We start from the raw sequence: 18103 nt of genomic DNA, 5'->3' as shown, positions 1-18103 counted from the left end.
ATCTAGCCCGGGATAACCAGATTCAGGTAGGGGCCAAAATAACTGGATTTAAAACAACAAACAAGGAAAAATCTAATTCATAAGGTAATTCAATAGGGATGTGTTATGTACCTGTAAACTTTATTTAGAGAAACAACCAAACTGGCCAGGCACGGTGGCTCACGCCTGTTAATCCCAGCACTTTGGGAGGCCGAGGCGGGTGGATCACCTGAGGTCAGGAGCTTGAGACCAGCCTGGCCAACATGGTGAAACCCCGTCTCTACTAAAATTACAAAAATTAGCTGGGTATGGTGGCAAACACCTGTAATCCCAGCTACTCGGGAGGCTGAGGCAGAAGAATAGCTTGAACCCAGGAGGCGGAGGTTGTGGTGAGCTGAAACCGCACCACTGCACTCCAGCCTGGGTGACAGAGTGAGACTTGTCTCAAAAACAAAACAAAACAAAACAAAAAAAACAACCAAACAAAAAGAAAATTTTCTTTTGTTTGTTTGTTTCCTGGAAACTAAAGTGATTGGAAATAAATATTTTTAAAACTAAGTGAGAAAACAGTGACACACATTTGAATATATTTAAACATACCTAAGATATGTATTGAAGTATTGGCCTACAGTATACATTAATAAAATTTGTGTAAGTTTGTGCAAGAATTAATATACATGAATGTACATACACATGCATATATCTATTATTTCTGCAGTGGAAATAAAATAATAGAGAAATAACTGCAGATATGTGTGACACTATTTGCCTATATTTTAAAATATTATGCAGAGAGCAAGGAAGTTCTTTAACTGAAGAAAGCTAAAACTTGGTTAGAATTTGAACATCAGTCCAAATAACTGGTGTTTTATTACGTCTATCTGCAAGAAAATTGATCTAAGAAAATCTTGCAACTTTACAATTAATTGGCAGCAAGTGAGTTAATGCTGATAAATCATGAAAATCTACAAACATGTTTTTATTCCTATACACTACTTTATTTTCTTCTAAAATCAGAAGTAGAGTTATAATGATAAAACATCAGTGTTGGTAATATTCTCTAAGTATTATTACAAATTCCTTGGTTTGTAAGTGAGGAAATTGGAGCTAAGAGATATGCAATAACCCACCCAAGATCACACAGCTTTTAATGGAAGCCAAATCTCAGATTAGGCAGCATTCAGTGTTATATCTATAATACTAGAATATCAGAAATAATTTTTTCAAGCAATGATTCCCCAAGAGTGAACCACAACAGTATGGAGGGTCCAATTATTCAAGAAAATGCTTACGAAAGCTGTTATCTCAATCATATTAAAAATAAAAAATATCCAAGCATACACTAATGTAATTTAACTTTTTAAAATTTTTCCTAAATAAATATTTTGGGATGTCAACAAAGATACAAACAATAGTAAAATTGTTCATTTAGCTTTCTTTCTAATGTGCACAATTTAAACAACTGAAATATCCAACCATAACAAATTGTTAAATAACTTTTGCTAGATCCATAGAATGAAATAACATGTGACTATGAAAATGATGTTGTAGTGAAAGGTTTAATGGCTTCAGAATTTTAATTTTAAACAATGTTATGCAAAATGTTATGATAAATATAGCATAATCGACATACATAAAAAATATATATAATATACCACAATATCACTCACATTTATCTTATAGAATTGTTTTGTATTGTATTTTGCATTTGTAGTTTGTATTTTAATGCATTATTACACTTAAGAACTATTTCAGAAGTCAGAAAAGAAATGCTGAAATTGTGATTTCATCATAATCATATAATGGAATACTGAACAATGGTTATAATGAATGAACTAGTTCTAAATGTATGAACAAAGAAAAAATTTTAAAATCATGAAGAGCAGAAAAGCAAACTGTAAAACGATACACAGAGTGAATGTATAATGAATGTTAAAATGTGAATTCTCTTCTAAATTGATCTTTAAAATTTCATTTAATAAATATTATAAAGACTATCGTTTTAATATTGAATATTGGTTCTGTGGGGGCAAATAATTAAAAGCCCTAATAAATACTACAATACAAATATTTTTGAGCATCTTTCTTCTGACCATGTTACTTATCCCAAATTTGTATTCCTTTTTTGTTCCCTCAACTAATTTTCTTTTTAATTTTCATGTTATTTTAATAAAAAGTATTAAACCAAAAGAGTAAGTATTCCTGTACTCCATGTTTTGTCTTTGTAGTCTTCAAAATAAACGTTCTCAGTAGTGACATGAAGGCTTCTCTCAGAGGTCGCTGATGAACAGGTTTCAGGTTTGGCACTATTTTGGTGACCTTGGTCTTACAGGTTTGGTTTACAGTATGTGTCAGTGTTGCAGATCTAATTAGATTTGAGGATGATGACTCGCACTAACATTCACAAGGAAATGAAATGTATAACCTATTATGCCGATTTACTAATTTGTAATCAAAATCAAATAGGAGCCTGGAGCTCTTGCCTGCTGCCTGCAGAAGCACCCTGAACACCTTACTTCACTAAAGAAAATGGGCAAGAGTAAACAGATTATCTGAAGGTGGCTTGGTGGCATGAATTAGAATACATTATTCTATTTATATGATATACTCCTAATGCCATCAGACCATGCAGGTCTACAACATCAAGTATTCAGAAAGCTAGCAACTACTTTCTTTCCCGGAGGGCACCCATGTGAGTATTACCAAACATTGCCCTTCAGATTCTGGTTCAGTTTGCATGTTTTCCATACACAATTAGAAACATTTATCTCATAGACATTGTTAAGACTGTCAGTATGATTGGAGCTGCTGCCTTGGGAATATATTCTATCCTTTTTGATAGAGATTCTTTTTCTCACAAATCTATAGATTTGGTCTCACAGTATGCATGGAGGTCTTCTTATCCATTATTTCTTGACCAGTTTTTGAAATTTGAAGAGATTTCTGAGGTGACTTGCTTATTCTTTTGCCTAGAGGCGTATTTTTTTCTTAATTGTATATAAAAACATTATTTACTAAAATGTTTTGCATATTATTCACATTTTAAACTCTTCTGCATTACAAAATGGAAAACATTTTACAAAAAAATCTGTCAATATATACTTATTTAGAACATCAGAAATAATTTTTGAATTGATATGTCAGTTGTAATTTTATAAATGATATTACATAATGAGCGAAACCACTGTCCCTTATTGTTATGGTTGTTGGTCTTCTCAAACAATTTAAAAATTAATTTTCTATAATTTCTTTGGGGTTATGAAAAGCTGATCCACGCAAATAGGAACTCTTGCAAATCCTTTTCAATTTAATTCTAATCACACACTGATTCCAAATAGTAACTCAGTAAAATAAAATGACCAAGCTCCAGAAACAGGAAAATGCAAAGAATCTTACCATACAATAATATTTTTAATCGAGATTTTTCCCAAATCACATTATCTGATATTTAAAAATTAAAGAGAACATTAAGCAGATAATTTTATTCATGTGCAATTCATGCTAAAGCAGATTCGAGTGTGAATTCTGTTTCAAAGGTACTTGTAACTTCAAATTTCTCTCTGTTTTTGTTATCTCAAAAGCAGCATCATTATGATAATTGTTTCATTTGTACTGTTGGTACGTGCACTCTTTTATTTAAATATATCAACAACAAAATTTTTAAGTGCTATAAGGTTTACATTTTAAAATAGACTAAACTGGAACTACCAATATTGTATAAAACAATAGTGGCTGAAATAAGACTTTCTTAAAAAATAAATTTATAAATCATTCTATGTAAATATTACTAGCATAACAATTTGGACATAAACTTTACCAAAATCCGTAATAAGGACCTGAACATTTAAGACTACTGTTAACATTTCTTATACTTTACTATTTCAAGGTTAGTTTTCCCTCAAAATTTCTGAAAACAAATACTGAGATTTCTATGTTTTATAATTTGTTATTATCACAAAGTTTTCATTTCTTGAAATTTAATTTAATATATGTATGATAACCATTAAATTTTTGCTTTCTTTGTTCAAATTAATCACTGTGAATGTTTCAAAAGCAAAATTTTAAAAAGCATAAGGTTCACAAGTAATAAGAAACACCATTTTGTTGAAAATGTTATTAGATTTCTTGAAGTAAACAAATTGTAAGCATTAAAAAAATCACTGACCTTTAATTATATGAAAATTAACCTTTTTTATTTTGATCCCGCAGTTACAAGTAAAATTTTGAAGAAATCACTAACAAATTTGACTCACACAAATAATTTTAGAAAAATATTTATTATGAGTGTTAATACTTTATGTGAGTTTAACACATTTTAAGTCAAAATAAAATAAAGTTGGCAATAACTGCAATATTGTCAACTCTGCTCTGAATATAAAAAGCAAAATAATTAAGTTGTATGGAAAAGTATTAATGTGAAAAGTAGGAATAAAAAACTTCACAATGATAACACAAGAGGACCTGTATTTGGGAAAAAACCTACAATAAAAATAATGACACATGCAAAATATAAATTTAATACTTTTGAAATTCAAATCTATAGGCAACACACTTAAGAACTGAAGACACTTTAGTGTATTTAATTTTATCAAAAAAACATTTATTTTGCATAAGGAATTGTTATATGCTATATGAAATTAAAATAAATCTGTAAGAAAATGAGAAAAAGAAATTATGAACACCCCATCACAAAACAAATATTTTCTGGTTGTTAACCACTTAGACTATCTTGCACCTATTTGTTATTAAAAGAAAGATATCAGTGTACTGATTTTTATCTGATAATAAGAAGAGATCAAAGATAGATGGATCCTAATATTTATTGAGCACTTAATTTGACATTTATGTTTTAAAAATTTTTATCAATATTATAGATGCTGTTTAAATTTAGGTAAATATACTTTAAGAAAAAGGCTTAGAGATGGAAAGTAAATTGGCATGCTTATTTTTCAATAGTAACTGCTTAACCTTTAAATCTATGTTCAACAAGATACTATTATCTTCTCAGAATATTATATTCTACTGAGAGTACATATTAATTGATACAGAAAATTAAAACACACACACACACACATATACACAAGAAAGCCAATTTATCATTTCTAGTTGACATTTTGGCTGAAATATGGGATTATTTATTCTTGCTGCTGTTAATTTTAATTACAATCAAAACTTAAACCTATAAATATTTATCTTCTAAATAACAAAATTAAATCCTAAAAACTGCATCAGCAACTTATTCTTACTTTTTATTTTTTTATTTTATTTTTATTTTATTTTTATATTATTTTTATTTTATTTTTAATAGACAACTATTAAAAATCAGTCTATGTAACTGCTGAAGTATTTTTAAAAAGGTAATGTGAATCTTTCTGCTTAATGAATGATAGATTGAGCTATAAGATGAAAAAATATAAAGTACTGATGCAATCCATTAATACACTGATATTTGTGACTGTGATTGGTTCTCATTAAAAGTGTCCAGGTTTAAAAAATGTTAAAATAAAGTTTATTTAGAAAACTGGTGGTATAAACTGGAGGGAAGACATTCATGGAAAGGTGTCTCCTCACTTTTCTCCCTCTGTCATATAGTTGAAGCTGACATATGGACACTTTTTGTTCTCACATGCCCATGGGCACTAATTTAGTAAATTCTATAGACCCAGAGTAGAGATTGTTTTATTGTCTGTTTTGCATAATAACGTTCTAAATCTAATGTTACCAGTAAAGTTCTCTGTCACACAATAATTATCAATATTTATTACTAAAGCAAGTTCTTGAACATACTGTAATTTAAGCATGGAAAGTTGAATAAGAATCTAATATAATTTATATTCATAATAAAAGTACTAGCAAAGTGGTAATAATACTGATTTGGGGGTATATAGGAAGTAACATCAATTTAAACTTTTTGCAACACCAGTATTCAGCCTCTCAGTTTGCCAACAGTATTCTATCTGCTAGCTGCCTTTAGTTTAGGCACAAAGTTCTGATAATCATAATCAATCATACATTTCAAAACCTTTAAGATATTCATATTGGAAAACACAGTATAATTCTATTTGTTAAGGGTGCTGTGAAATAATCAAAATCATGAAACATATTCCTATCAGAATGAAAATGCTAGTTAGACAACTGTTTTATTCTAATAATATCAGGTACGTTTAATTATACCTCTCCAATCTCCTACCTTTGGAAAATAATAATTAGAAAGGTATGCTTATTATAATACTTAGTAAGTGTGATTCTGGTAAATAATTTTTCACACACTTGATATCCACTTTTGATCCATCCACCTTTTTCCATAATAAGTTCTAAATATAAGTCCTTTAAAGCATGAAAGATAGTTTTTGACCACTATAAAGAATGACTATGTTTGTCTTGTCCCATGGTTTTAATCCCTTGGTAACAATATAAACAGTTTATATAACATATTGTATTTAGAGGTTATCACAAGTTTCATGGTAATTACGTGAATAGTAGGGCGGCTTACCCAATTATATTTCTATGACTAAATATCTCTAAAGCTATATGGCAGAACTGTCCTATACAGTAACATATAGAAAATTATCTGAGGACTCTGGGGCTTCAAAAAAAATTTGGGATAATCAGTGATAAAATCTATCCCTGAATATTGTATGAGCAAAACTGTACTCATGTTAAAAATATGTTTTATGAGATATATATCATATAACATATGCCAGAAAACAATCATATTATACATATATAATTAAGCTATATTCTTGGTAGACTTTTATACAAAGAAGTGGTAATTAAAGAGAGTTAAAGGTAAAGGTGTTTGTACCCAATACAGCATTAATATATAAAAATTAAATTACAGTAATACTCAAAGTTGGAAATATGATTTGGGATAAATCTTGCATCCTCATCATTTCTGCTAAAATTTATATCCCAAGATACATTTTTCACTGCTGTACTCATCTAGAATAATTTGTTTATATTATGATTTTTTCCTTATATATAGTGCTAAAAACTTTTTCTTCTTATTAAAAACTAATGGTGCCTCCCAATAAAACACCCAAGTTTCAAACATATATGCCTTTTCTATAAATTATAAGTGAAAGTCATGCTCAGTCATACTTGACACTAAGAGAAACCAAACAGGCAGGTGACAAGACAGAAACTAAAGAATAAAAGGTTTCATCTTTTTCTTGATCGTCACTGACTGATAAACCCACGTTAACTCCCAGAAGATAACTTAATGGAGAAAAAACCGAAATCTCTGTTTCTTCATAATCTCTCAATCCCTCTATATGAGTTTCAAAAACTTAATTCAGTCGAAATATTAGATTGGTGCAAATGTAATTGCGGTTTTATATTTAAGTCTAAACTCAGTGGCTACATTTTATGGTGCTGGAAGAAAACTACCTAATAGAGCTATATTATAGCTCTATTAGAACAATGTCCTAAGGAGATGGAATGAAAATACAAATAATGCAGAAAGTGCATTAAAATTACTGTAATAACAAGTGCAAACACTTGGTGAATGCCAAGCTTCAACTATTACCATGAGGCTTAGGTTAAATACAGATCCTCTACTTAACAGATATCTATTTTTGATCACGTTTTTAAAATGAGAATTTAAAGTTGATGATTAGACTATTTTCCAAAATTCTTCAATAGGCACATTGCCACTCCCATTACCAAGATTCCCAGTGAAAACTGATGACCCATGTGTGTATGTACATATGTATGTATGTATGTATGTATGTATGTATGTATCCAATATTTCCCTCCACAAACTTGAACTCAACTTCAGTAGCATATTACAGGATTGTATCAGTCCAGTAAACTTAACTGAAAACGCTCAGTACTGTACAAAGAGTATTTAGTGATTATATTTTTAAAGTCTCAAAATATGTAGAAATATATATGTCAAAGTTATATCAAAATTATGTCAATCTTATCAGCATTTCATTTATATTGAGTTTACAGAAAAACTTACAAGGCACCCGGTTTTCTCTGAAGATATATATCACATGAGCAATGACCATAATATACCTACGTTTAACCTATTTTACTACATTAACATTGCTTTGACCAGCTGATTTGTAAACTATCAATAAGAGTTATATTGGAGGAATTTAACACATTTAATAGAGATGATACATTAGTAAATGTCTGGTATTCATATTTTTAAACATTTAAATATGGCATAAAACTTTCAGCATCTTACACTGAAACCCTTTTGCCTGCGTAAAGGGGCATAAATTTAGGATGGAATAAATTTAGAAAAATCTATAATCATTTAATCTGTGTGGCAACAGGTGGGATAAAATTAGTTCTTTCAGAAAGGTAGTTATACTATTTTATAACACTGGGAGTTCCAAGCCTTCTTGGATATTATGCGAATGTGAAAGAAATATACTTTCAGAATGCATAAGTAAATACTTTGCTACAGACGTTATCTGAAGATTTAGAAAACAGTCACATATATTTTATAAACATGTGCCCTCAGTGTAAAGCATGTTTAATTCAAATGATTGCTAGTGCTACATTTTTCAATGGCATCGTGTCTGTCTCTAAATTCATTAAAATGTTTGCTGTATGGCTGTAACTTTTAAATTGCTAAATAATGACATTAAAGTAAGACCTAATAGGATTTTTTTCAGAGTAGTTAAGCTCAGTTCTCTGCCACGGTAAAATCTATGACAAAACACAATGAAAGGAGCAAGAGATGGGAGATGAGCAGATTAGACTGAAGAACCAGTTCTTTCCTGAAACGGTGCAACAAAGCAGGTGCCTAAGTCTTTGCCGTTCTGCCTGTGAAATGGGCAGCCCATTTGTCTCTGTTCACTTTAAAGCTATTTTTTCAGATGCATAACTGATTGCAAAGTTTTAAAATTTTTGTAGGAAGGCAGATTCTCTCCTGATGTTATTGTTAGCATAATATATCAATGTAAGGATTTTTTAAAGTGGCTTTTGAAGAATTTCGTCTTTGTCTCTGAAGGTAAAATGAATGTGACCAGATCACACCAGATCTAAATTTCATGAAATTTTGGGGAAGAAGGAACATCAATTCACAAGAATGACTAAAACGTTTTATTAACTTTTGCCTTCAATTTAAGCTGCAGTAAATTATTTGAAGAAATAAGTGTATTTAGCTATCTTAACTTTGCAAAACACAAATTCAGTTGCATTTAGAATGCTAAAAAGTATTCAAAATGATGTTTGCTTACTTTCAAATGCAAGTTTTTATACTTTTAAACTATAACGCAATAATTAGACTTCTATTACGGCAGAAGGCATTGTTTTTCATGGTGTTGTGAGTCACCACAATATATAACCAAAGGACCAGTTGACATTTCTGACATGAATGAATCATCCTGTACTCTAATATGCACAAAAACTATTTTCAAATGCTTTACGAATGAAAAAGAAGCCTAAAGAATTGAAGTTTCTACATATATATTCCAATCATATTTCAGTAGACACAAAATTTTTTCCAAATATGACAGTAAAACCAGTGTCTCCCCTAAAGTGAGCTCCATACACATTTATTTGGCCTCTTTGTGATTACATTGGGATAAATGAGTGTTATGCAGGTTCCAGTATAGTTTTCCACTGCTCCATCTGCTGGATGGATATGTCTACATCTCCTGTACCAAAGTGGTAACCTCTGAAAAGTAACATGAACTAATTCAGCAGGTGGCTTCAAAAGGCTCAAGCACGTTGCTTGGAAACTTACTATGACTTCTAAATTTTCGTTTCACTAAAAACTTCCTACTTCACCGTAAGAAAAAAATAATAATAATGAACCTATAACTATTACTAAAATAGTATGGCACGGAAGATACGTTTCCCAGTAGGTGATACGTTACAAACAAGAAGGCACTGGGCAATTCATTGCAGGTTTGCACACCGCTCCGATCTTACTGATTTTGGCATTTATCTAAGAGGTTTCAGAGTCGTTCACCTAATCTAGAAATGGAAATCGTATGCATAAAAGTTTTAAAGAGATTTTTAAGCGTGTCTGTTATTAAGCACATAAATATCACAAAAGGAAATCATGCCTCTCCAAACACGATTTACCAAGGATCTGGGAGCCCTTAGCATTTTCCCCCGCAGCGTCTTTGCAGGCAGCTCCCGAGTTGCGCTCTCCGACGAGGCAGCCCCACTATTCCTCCTTCTCCCAGTCACAGAGGGGACAACGTGCAGCTGCCGCCACCGGCCAGGCCGCTGTCACCGCTGCCGCCGCCGCTGCTTCAAAACCATAGCTGCTACTGCAAAGAAAGGGTTACTCCTCTCTTGGAGTCAAGTGGCTGCAAACTTCACCTGCTTTTCATGTACCTTCTCCTGCAAACTTGTACGTCCTTCCGTGCAGAAGGAGCAAGGAAAACCATTACCAGCATCACAGGGAACATCATAATGAAGGACACCCCCGGAAGGTAAGACCTGCGAGTTATTCCGAAATACGATCTTAATCCAGATGGGAACCACCGCTGCCAGCAGATCCTCCCCCCCACCCCTCGGTTCCCATCAGCGACCGGAGCCCACGCTGCCAGGGAGGGCGGCTGCCGCAGCCGCTGGCATGTGCGAGGTGGAGGTAAAGTTTGACAAATGATGACCACTCTGGGAAGGTGAAGAATCTAGGCAGCCAAAAATCCGCGCGGGGTGTGCTAGGGAAGAAGGCGCGCCGGGAAGCGCCACGTACCTTGCTGGGGTGCCAGGTGTGGAGGCTGAGGAGAGAGTCGGTGGAGGTGGCGGGGCGAGAGTCCAGCCCTGGCCGCGGGCTCCCTCCCGGGGCGAGCGGAGCCGCCGCCGCCGTGCCCCGGCGCAGGGCCGAGCGGCCGCCGCCTCGCCAAAGGCGCTGGCAACGCCACTCACTTGGCCCGGGGAAGTTGGGCAGCCTCCGCCGCGGCCTCGGCACCCGGCGAGAGCAACACTTTTAGTTTGGACTTTCCAGCTCCAGTCCAGGCAAATCCACACTCACGCACACACGCGCGCGCGCGCGGACAGCCTCTCAGAGGCGCGCGAGCCGGCCCCGGTGGCTCTCTGGTCGCGTCTTGCTCTCTCCCTCGCTCTTATTGGCGCGGAGGTTATTGTTTTATTTATTTATTTCCTCCTCCCGGCTCCATCCCCCTCCCCCCTCCGCCTCCTCCGCCTCCTCCGCCTCCTCCTCGTCCTCCCCTCCTCCCCCTCCTCCCCCTCCTCCTCCTCCTCCCCCCCCTCCTCCTCCTCCCCGGTCTGTGGGACCGGCCGCGGCGGTAGCTCCGGCTGCAGCGTGGCGGGGCTGAGCGGCGGGACCCGGCGGGGGCGCACCGGGTGGGGGCGCTCCGGGTTGGGGCGCTCCGGCCGGGGGCGCGGGGCCGGGCGGGCGGGGGCGCGGGGCCGGGCGGGCGGGGGCGCGGGGCCGGGCGGGCGGGGGCGCGGGGCCGGGCGGGCGGGGGCGCGGGGCCGGGCGGGCGGGGGCGCGGGGCCGGGCGGGCGGGGGCGCCAGGGCTGCCTCCTTGGCTGAGGTGAGGGAATGTGGGGGAGGCGAGGGGAGGACGCTGCCGCCTGCCGCACTGTGCTGTTCCGGGGGCACCCAGCCGGGTGCTGCCGGGGAGAAGCGGGGCGAACCCCGCGCCGCAGCCGAGGAACTGCGCGAGGGGCGGCTGGCTCGGCGCGCCCGGACCCGGCTCCCTCTTCCGCTGGCCAGGCGAGAAGGCTCAGTCGCCTCCTAGCCACCGCCACCCCGCTTCTTTTTCTGCTCTCCCGGGGGGCTCCCCACAGCCCGTCGGGGACGCTCGGACGCGCGCCGCCACCGTTTATCCACGGAAGACAGGGGTTTGCATTTGTGAATGGTGGTTTCAGCGCTAGGCGGTTAGGCTGCCTCCACTTTCCAGCCGCCGCTGCCCGACTCTCGGGAAAGGTTCAGCCACCGCCGGGTGGGGCGGGCTCAGGCCTCCGGGGCAATGAAGTGGGAGTCTGCGGACCACGGCCCCCGGCGCGAGTTGGGATGCCTACGTGACACTCCAGACCCACCTACAAGAGCCAGGGCGGCAGTGGCTCTGCTGCTACCATTCTCCCCCAAAATGAGCTCTAAAAGGGCAATTGACCGCAGTTGCCACGGTCTTTCAGTCACGGCCTACCGGGCTCCCAAACCTGCGGGAGACGCGACCTGAAAGCCGGCCGCCCTCCCCCACCCCAGTTACCCAAAGGCCGGGCTGGAAAGAGCCCGGGGCAGAGACCCGGAGACCGGTGGGCGGCTCTCTGCTGCCTGCCCTGCTTCCCAGCGGCTTCTCCAACGCCAACCCTTCCAGGCTTCCCGTTAGGTAAACCTGTTTTGGCTTTTTTTTTTTTTGTCCTTTGGTTTGCTATTTATTTTTAGGAATTCATGATTTCAGTCACGAAAGGGGGAAAACCTAAAAGGAAGTAAGTCTACAATATCTGCATAAATACAGCCAGTTAACTAAGCAGCATCACAAAGGCTGCAATGTAAATCTCACGCCTTGGATTTGGAGGCAGGTTGGTTTCCTCAGCGTTTTGCCCGCCGAAGTCCTCACAGCCTTGGACTGCATTGTACAAGGTGTATAGATACAGGAAGAGGGTGACACTGGAGTGCTTGCCCTGATCCGTCACAGTATGCTTATGTATGTAAATGGTGCTTTCCTTTCTATCCAAACCTTCCAATTTCCCTGAAATTTATTCATTAGATATGCATTTCTTAGTCTTCTGGATCTTTTCTCAGAAATCCACCGTTAGGGGTACAAATACTACTTAAGGAGCCGGTTTTACATACTTTACATTTTCCTCGACATCCCGAGTAAGCCCCCCAGAGGTCAGACGGGGAACAGGTGAGGTCAGAAAATGGGAGAAGGTGGAAAAAAAAATGTTTATCTTTTAGGTGGAAAAACAATGTTTATCTTTTCAGCATGTTCTAGTTCTCTTGCCCCAGCACAATAATGTGTACTTGCCATTTTCAAAGAAGGGAAACAGGAAATGCCCATTTCTGGACCTGTAACTACTCCCGTACTCATGAAACACCGGCTTATTACTGAGAAAAACGGCCACCCATAATTCAATTTAAGACCTTTATTGAATGGAGGAATCTAGAGATAATACCCAAAAGGCAGTAAAGTGCCTTACTGGTCAGCTGAGTGGCGGACATGAAGATGTGCCCGTCTCTGATGACATCTGTGCCAGTGAGATAGTAAGAGTTTCACTCAAAATCTGAAAGAACCACGTGCACTTTTAAAGCCAAAGCTTTGGAAGCACATGTATTTCTCCAGAATTATTGTCCCCTGCTCCAGAGGTAGGCAGCCTCTAACATAGGGAAGTACCTATCTGATAATGATAGCTTCGATTGTGTTTTACATAGAACGTTTTCTGTATACACACACACATATACACGCACACACACACATATGTGAATCTAACACACATACACACATATGCATGCACACATATATACATATGTATCTAACACACATACATACATACACACATATACAGGCACACACACATATATACATATGTATCTAACATATATACGTACATGTCTATATATACACACACACATACACACACGTATTCCCCACCCCACCACCATAGTTTGAACAACTCTTAAAACAGCATACTTTTTCTAATTTTCTCTTAGGGAATGCAACTGTTCTCCTTGTCCCTCCTCCCCATTTCCCCACAGACTTGCACCCAATATGCTTCTCTTCTCCAGTGTCCAGAGGTAGCAGTGTTCACTGAGTTTTGCAATCCACATTATGATGGCTGTATTCACTCTTACTAGAGAAACACACATTTGATGCTGGGAATGATACTGACTCTAGATGCAGCAAACATCATTGTCACAGTTATTAGATGGAGAAAAGATGAAACCAGGAATTGATTTCATCATCATAGTAAAGAACTGACTATTGTATAATGTCTATTTTCTGGAAACATCATCTGTTTCAATGATTGTGTTTATGTTTGTACCCACAGCCTAAGGCCTGATTCATAGAAATTTAAAAATATGTGTAGGATGAATTAAAATTACGAATACATAAACAGGGTGGATAGCCTATTTCTTTGTTAAGGTCACTGAATCAGAAGGAAAATGATATTAAACATAGGTAGTAAGGGATAACTTAATGTTTTCAGAGGTTATTGTCAGAAATACCAAAAATATACTATCTTTATGTAGAATATAAAAATGTATAACTGCATTGAATTGATTAAATTTATTTAAAAATATGATTTAATTTCTTACTAAAGGGATGGAAAATAAAAGGACATAGAAAGGTTCTGAAGGGGACAGGGGGATGAAAGTTGTGACTGTAAGGGAAGGAAGCTGCAATGGTGGTAGAGGAGGTGCCGGCATGATAAGAAGATAAGAAACATGGAGAGAAAGAAAAGTATGAGAATCCCTTGATTTCTGGCCGAGAACATCAGCAGTCATCAGAAAATCCCTCTTAAACCCTGCTTAATATCCTGAATTTGTGAAAATTTGCCTAAACAGTTAAGTTGCTTGTGTTACCACTGATAGAGCTACGTCATACAGGAGAGTGAAACCAAACCAATAATTCTCACTTCCACAGTCAAGAACTTCACTTTTCCCACTTTTTCATAAAAGGCACACTGAGTCATGAATGTATATGGTACAATAATTTTAGTTCAATTTTTTAAAATTTATGAATGCACGTTGGCAAGTCACATAACTCCATCTTGTCCAGAGTCCCTACTTGTAATTTGCAACCGGTGATCTATTTATTTGTGTTTGCGTGTACATATGTATGTGTATGCAGACATATTATCAACATCTAACCGAAGGCACTGCAGTGTGTACATCTAGGTTACACATATGGAAACTGAAGCTCAAAAATAAAAATAAAAAATCTGTATTATTTGTCCCTGCTGGTAAAAAATATGTAAGCATTGCAATTTTGAATACCTAGGGTTAATACTAAACCATTTGCATGTTAGAAAATGACTACCAAAAAAAAAATCATTTAAAAAGGTGTTCTTGGCTGGGCACCGTGGCTCAAGCCTGTAATCCCAGCACTTTGGGAGGCTGAGGAGGGCGAATCACGAGATCAGGAGATTGAGATCATTCTGGCTAACACGGTGAAACCCCGTCTCTACTAAAAATACAAAAAAAATTAGCTGGTCCTGGTGGCCGGCGCCTGTAGTCCCAGTTACTCGGGTTGCAGTGAGCCGAGATCACGCCACTGCAGTCCAGCCTGGGGGACAGAGTGAGACTCCGTCTCAAAAACAAACAAAAAAAAAACAAAAAAAAGATGTTCTTGATCTGTAATGTGTTTCGTCTCTTGCTTCTCCAAATTCTTCAGCATTTATCATTATGGTGAATCTAAAAAAAAAATCACTAACATAATATACTCATTTTTGATACATATTTGCACTTTATAAAACACAGATTTTCTAACTCTCCTATGTTCACTTTGCTTGTTAGAGTATACCCTCCACCACCATCCCCATCTCAGCTTTTTTTTTTCCCTACATCTGACATATCCAGTATGTACATTCAGGACATTGGAACAAAGACAGGAAGACTTTAGACAAGCTCTTCAATTATATCTGAAGTCAGGGAGAAAGAAGGGCAGTAGATTAGCTGTTAGGGAATTTAAGGTTGTAGAAATTCTGGGCAGTGAAAAAGTTAATTTGCCAGAGGGACAGCACCATTTTCCTTTATCTGTGTGAAGACAAATAGAATCTGTGTGCCAAGTGTGACTGTCACCAATCCCTTCCTATCCCACGAAAGGGCCTCATTTGATTCTTTCTTATTTTCTTCCTTCCAATGCAGGATCCTTGCAAATCCTGTTCCCTGTGCTAAGACCACACCAATTTCCTCCACTATTCAGCTAAGGTAACTCTTATTCATCTCCAAGCTCCAGGTAAAGGCATATCCTAAGATAACAAACACTTCCGTGATTGGTTCTGGGACCCTATATTCGTTTTCATGACACTTACAGTTTTCTAATAGATTATACCAGACTACTTGTAATTCCATAGGTCTGAGATATTGTATTTAATGGGTATATTTTCTCCAGCACTGGAATATTTCCATGAGGGGATTTTTGATTGTATCTTCAGCATTCAGGGCAGTGCCTGACACAGAGTAGTTGTCAAAAGTACATACTTGTTAAATGAATATAGGAAGGAAAAATCAATACATTTCAGGCAGGCTGTATTCTGGATAGTGGAATGCTAGACAATTGGGATATGGTAGCGTTAAAAAAAAAAGACAAACTACTTAATTTTATCCAAGTTGATTCTTTCTTCACCATTATTATGAAAACCCTTGGTGTTTTTTGAAGATCTATGGTCTATGAAGCTACTGTCAAGGTAAGAAGAGAGACTTTGTGCTGTATAAATTGCAACTTGTTTTTTGATAGCTGCATTTAAAAATTGGATTAGTGTGAACGTTATAGTTAGGAATATTTTGGCATTAAACATGAGTGAAAACCTTAAGTTTAAATCATTTGAGATAGCCTTGATTTTACAATTCAGGGAGTTAGTGGTATCATTTTCACTGAGGATACTACAAAAGTCCTGTACTCTCAAATGCAGTTTACACACTGATAAATTCATGAGTATTCAAACATAAAATGAAGGATCTATATACTTTGAAACGTTAGTTAATTTTTATTTTCTCTTTTTGATATGGAGTTCCTCACATGCATTTTAAATAACATATTTATCAAAATATTGTTTAAACATTATTTCTCCCTTACATGTGGTGATATTTTATTTAGCAAAAAATAAAGCCAATTTCAAAATGTTCTCCGTTGATAGAGGGATCAAACATGCTAACATTAATCATGCCAAGAGCTAACCAATGTCTTTGTAAAAGGTGAAGTTTCTCAGAGCTTTTGAGATAACCTTTCAAAAAATTACTTTTAATATTTGTTTCTACTACAATAATTTTAAGACTAAGATTTTGAAAGCTGTGAAGGAGAGATGAATAGAGAAATCAAACTCGATAAAGAATTGAAATCTCACAAGTGCATCCCTGTTACCCAGAGCCCAACATAGGGTTCTCAGCTTGTAATTTAAGTACATTTTAATCTATCTTATAAAAGAACAAACACCAGGAGTTTGAGGGTGGGAAGAAGGGGAAAGAAAGAAAATAACATGTTATTTTATGCTGTATTCTATTGTCTTAGTCCACTCAGACTGCTATAATAACAAGATGCTGTAGATTGGGTAAGAAAATTATTTGTTACCATTCTAGAGGCTAAGAAGTCCAAGATCAAGACACCAGCAGATTCAGTGCCCAGGGAGGACCTGTTCCTCCTAGACAGCGCCTTTTTACTGCATCCTGACAGGGTAGAGGGAGGAAACAAGCTCCCTCAGGCCCCTTTGATAATGGCACCAATCCCTTTTAGGAGGACTCTGCCCTCATGACCTAATCATCTCAAGACTGCATTGGGGATTAGGTTTCAACTTATGAATTTGGGGCTGGGGGGGACACAAACATTCAGATCATAACATCTATGAGCCAAACAAACACGGAAATTTTCCAGGGCCAGGGCAAGGGTGAAGTTAGTAAAGCACTCTCAGGCAGAAACTTTAAGTGAGTTGAAGGAGAGGTAGCGCCAATAATTGAGTTGGGTAATATTTACATGCAATATTTTCTAAATTGTGGCAAAATATTCATAACATACATGTTACTGTTTTATCCATTTTAAAGTCTACAGTTCAGTGGCATTAAGTAATTCACGTTATTGTGCAACTATTACCACCATCCATCTCTAGACATTTTCATCTTCCCAAACTGAAACTCTGCATAGTTTAAACAATTTGCCCCCATTCATTCCTTCTTCTAGCCCCCAACCCCCACTATTCCACTGTATCTATGAATTTAACTACCCTAGGAAACTCATTTAAGTATAATCATATGGTATTTGTCATTTTGTGACTATCTTGTTTTCACATAGTAAAATGTCTTCGAGGTTCATCCATACTGTAGCATATATTAGAATTTCCTTTTTTTCCCCTAAGGCTGAATAATGTTTCCTTGGATGTATATACCACATTTTGTTTATCCATTTACCCACTGATGGACACTTGGATGGATTCCACATTTTGGCTATTGTGAATAATGCTGCTATGAACTTGAGTGTACAAATATTTGTTCAAGTCCCTGCTTTCAGTTTTTTTGGGT

General features: G+C 37.3%; 1 long non-coding RNA gene across 1 annotated transcript; it reads left to right on the top strand.

Annotated features, from left to right (window-relative positions):
* The first annotated feature begins 11878 nt into the window (after nt 1–11878).
* LOC134761278 (uncharacterized) lies at nt 11879–16214 on the top strand. Its single transcript, XR_010139711.1, has 2 exons — nt 11879–12575; nt 15740–16214. It is a non-coding gene; the product is annotated as an uncharacterized LOC134761278 (long non-coding RNA).
* Nucleotides 16215–18103: the final 1889 nt, after the last annotated feature.

This window comes from Pongo abelii, chromosome 3, assembly GCF_028885655.2.
Source record: "Pongo abelii isolate AG06213 chromosome 3, NHGRI_mPonAbe1-v2.0_pri, whole genome shotgun sequence".
NCBI classification, from domain to species: Eukaryota; Metazoa; Chordata; class Mammalia; order Primates; family Hominidae; genus Pongo; species Pongo abelii.
The sequence above is the reverse complement of the archived record's forward strand: the minus strand, read 5'-3'. Positions and strand labels throughout refer to the sequence as shown.